Source organism: Bison bison, unplaced genomic scaffold, assembly GCF_000754665.1.
Source record: "Bison bison bison isolate TAMUID 2011002044 unplaced genomic scaffold, Bison_UMD1.0 scf7180017864376, whole genome shotgun sequence".
Lineage (NCBI taxonomy): Eukaryota > Metazoa > Chordata > Mammalia > Artiodactyla > Bovidae > Bison > Bison bison.
In genome coordinates this window covers 15,554,839-15,558,343 of record NW_011494948.1, presented here as the reverse complement: position 1 = coordinate 15,558,343, position 3,505 = coordinate 15,554,839, and the positions used below count along the sequence as shown (strand labels likewise).

At 49.7% G+C, this 3,505-nt stretch overlaps 1 long non-coding RNA gene across 1 annotated transcript in view; it reads right to left on the bottom strand.

The window, feature by feature from the left end:
- Positions 1 to 3,032, bottom strand: part of LOC105000969 — a 56,334-nt gene extending 53,302 nt beyond the window's left edge. Inside the window, exons 1-2 of the long non-coding RNA XR_826804.1 lie at positions 2,771 to 3,032; positions 1,280 to 1,357 (exon numbers count right to left, since the gene is read on the bottom strand). This is a non-coding gene — a long non-coding RNA (uncharacterized LOC105000969). The remainder of the gene's footprint in view (positions 1 to 1,279; positions 1,358 to 2,770) is intronic.
- Positions 3,033 to 3,505: the final 473 nt, after the last annotated feature.

Below are 3,505 nucleotides of genomic sequence, written 5' to 3'. Positions count from 1 at the left end.
ACCTTTGCTGACCATCATGGCTTCAACTATAGCTTGGACTCTGACAACTTTTGCCCCAGTTCTATGCTGAATTTTCCACTGCTCAAGCTCCCCCCACCCCAACCCTGCCATGGATATACACACACCACGCAATCTCCTAATAGAATATTTATTTACCCTCGGCTTAAAACTTCCCCAATTTTGCTGTTCAGGGAGACACTGCTTTGGGGAAAATCCCCACTGTTTTCCTTACTTGCTTCAAGTAATAATAAATCCTTCTTTCTCCCGCTCTTTGCCTCGGTTATATCTTTTGGCTCGACACCCACCAGGAAGCAAACCCAGTTTTTGAGTAACATAATCGCTCTTACACTGACCAACTGTATTTCTAAAATTTTTCACTTCCCTCACTCTACTTGAGCCCCTGCTTGTTCCTCCTCTCCCTCTCTCATTCTCCCTTTAAAACACCCTGCACAAATCGGAATGGAGTCCAGCTTTTTCCCCTACTGTCAGTACTTACTAAACAAAATCTGTTTTCACTGCTTTAGAGTCTCAGTTCAGTTCAGTCACTCAGTCATGTCCAACTGCAGCACGCCAAGCTTCCCTGTCCATCACCAACTTCCGGAGCTTGCTCAAAACTCATATCTATGGAGTTGGTGATGCCATCCAACCATCTCATCCTCTGTCTAGCTTTGCTGTCTAGCTTTAAAGTCTAGCTTTGTTGATATTTTACACTCTCTACCTTCACCCTCCCTCAGAGGGAAGGGACCATGTTTATTTTGTTCACTGCTGAATCCTAAGTGCCTCCAAGAATGACTGGCACAACAAACATTTGCTGAATGAACAAATAAATGTTTGTTAAAATGCATATAGTAGGGGACTTCCCTGGTGGTCCTGTAGTTAAGAATCTGCCAATGCAGGGCACACAGGTTCAATCCCTGTTCTGAGAAGATTCCACATGCCATGGGGCAAATAATCCCGCGCACCACAACTACTGAGCCTGTGCATTCTAGAGCCCACACGCCACAAAAGAGGAGCCACCGCAATGAGAAGTCCACACATGGCAACTAGAGAGTAGCCCCCGCTTGATACAACTAGAGAAAGTGCATAGCAACAAAGACCCAGCACGGCCACAAATAGATAAAATAAAAAATGTTTTTTTAAAATGCATGTAGTAAAACGACCCTGTTGGGCTGCTACCCCGCAGGCCTACAAGGCCTGTGCATGCCCAGCTTCAAGACCGAAGAAAAAGCCCAGAGCCCAAGACAGAGACATCAGTGGTTTAATGGATGTGGGATCTTACATGTCTGAAGCAAGGTCCTGGAGCGACACCTCACTGTGTGTTGTGGATGACGGGCAGTACATGGCTGCAGTCTTCGCCCTGGGGAAGGGGAGACTGCCAGTTATAGGGGGAATTGACGTCAGGTTGGCTCATTGGTTACCAGAAACTAGCAGAGGAGCACGCCCCTCACTGCCCCACTGATAAGAACATTCGTCAGTAGCTGGGGCCTGGGGCAAGTATGTGGGAAGGTCAGTCATGTGAGTAGGGTATAGGTGAAGCAGGCACTGGTCCAGCAGGGGATGTACACAGAGCAAGAGAACAGCCATCTTGAGTGATCCTTGACCATACAGACCCCAAGATGGGTAGATAAGAGGCCTAGATTTTAGTCTCGTCATTTGTCTTGGTTAACTTGTTATGTGAGTCAAGTTGCTTCATCAACTTGGTTCAACTACTATCTGTGTAATCTGGGGCAGCATATGGAACATCTCTTTGTCTCCATATCCAAGCAATTCCTTCTGTACAAGATTATTGAGAATACTGAAATGGTGTATGAGAAACACAGCAGTGTGAGAGTAGGTGCTCAGGGAATAAGTTCCAAGTTTGACCTTTTAGTGGGTATCCCTTATCTGGTCTCTTACCCAGATTGTAGATTGTGTACATCTGTAGGTTGTCCTCTTAGAGGAGTGCAGACTCTGGAGCCAGACTGCCTTGAATGTGAAGTCCTGCTTTACTCCTTATTAGAGAAGCACTCACAGGCTTATCTGTAAACTGAGGGTGATTGTAATCCCTACCTCATAGGGTTGTCCTGAGGCCTAACAAAGTAAATATACTCAAAACAGCACCTCATATATACATGTTACTTAATATGACTGGGCCGTCTTCATTCAGAAGAAGCATCAAGCTTCAAGAGCCCCAGTGCCTCTGTGACTTCACACCTGTAGCTGGAGTAGTCAAAGGCTCCCTTCGCTGTCCTTACAGGGGCCTGGGGGTCAGAAGTCAGTTATTAACCCAGTCTCAGATTGGGCCAATTAGCACCTAATTCCGTCTTCACTGGGCCAATTCGTACCTCATTCAGTCTACACTACCTGTTCTGTGGTCTGAAGTCACTCTTCTGTGCCCCGCGAATGCTCCCCTCGGCTTATCTGTGGAAGCAGCGGTTTTCCCAGGCCAGAGACGGCTCCAGAGCAATTTTTTCAATTGCTGTAATCCCACCCTGTTCCACGGACCCCCTTTTCGACTCAGAGTCCCCCGGAGTGTGGGTGAGCCCTTTGGAACTGACTGAAAGACTGAGGGTGGGGTCTGGCGCGGTTACTGTGCAAATTTAGTTTTTCTTCAGGGGGACGATATGGGGTACAATGGACCTAAGATTGAGTCCTCTCTAGGCCTCGGAGATGTGAGGACGGGATGGAGAGGGGTTTCCTCTGGGTCTAACACACCCACCCCGTTCCGTTCTCTGGTTTTTTGCCTCCCGCGGGCACCACAAACTGCAACCCGGAAGAAAGGAGGACCCACAAGCGCTACCGTCGAGGACTCTGCGCCTGCCTAAACTGCCCCGGGCGGCCGCACCCCTCCTCTTCTCTCTGTGACCTGTTGTTGTCGCACGCCGCTTTGTCCACATCTCCTAACAGTCACTTCCTATGGGTCTGGCCGCAGTCGTCCCCTCAATCGCACTGGCCAGTTCCACAACTGACTCTCCCGCCCCTCCGGCAGAACGGGGCGAGCAGGACGCGCATGCGCAGACCCCACCTCCACAGAGCACAGCGCGACCCCTCGGAGGGCCTGACAGGGGCGGAAGGAGCATGCGCAGATGCCGCGAACCGCTCCGGAAGGGAAGATGTGCTGAGTGGGTGGGTATTGGCAAAGCCAGACCTGTTCATCTCCGCGCCCCTGCTGCCCTCCTTCTCGCTGAGTCTTATCTTCCCATACTCGATCAGAACTATAGGACAGCCGCGTATCGGAATCTTAGTGTGAATCCTTCCGTTTAGCTAGCAACCCCTCTAAAAAAAGAAGACTGAGTTAATAAAAATCATATTTAATCCGTTGACTTGCTTAGAATGGGTGACGCCTGTAGATCACCGTCCAGTCCTTGGTTCCAGAGCAGGCGACTCTTCTTCCTCACTTGGCAGTGGCAGAAATAAAAGGGGAACTTGCCCCCTGCCAAGCCCCTTTGCTAGACTCTGGGTTCCTACCTTCTGAGCCCCTTTGCCAGTCTCTTCGAGGGCCTGAGCCATCTTTGGGCTCCCTGTG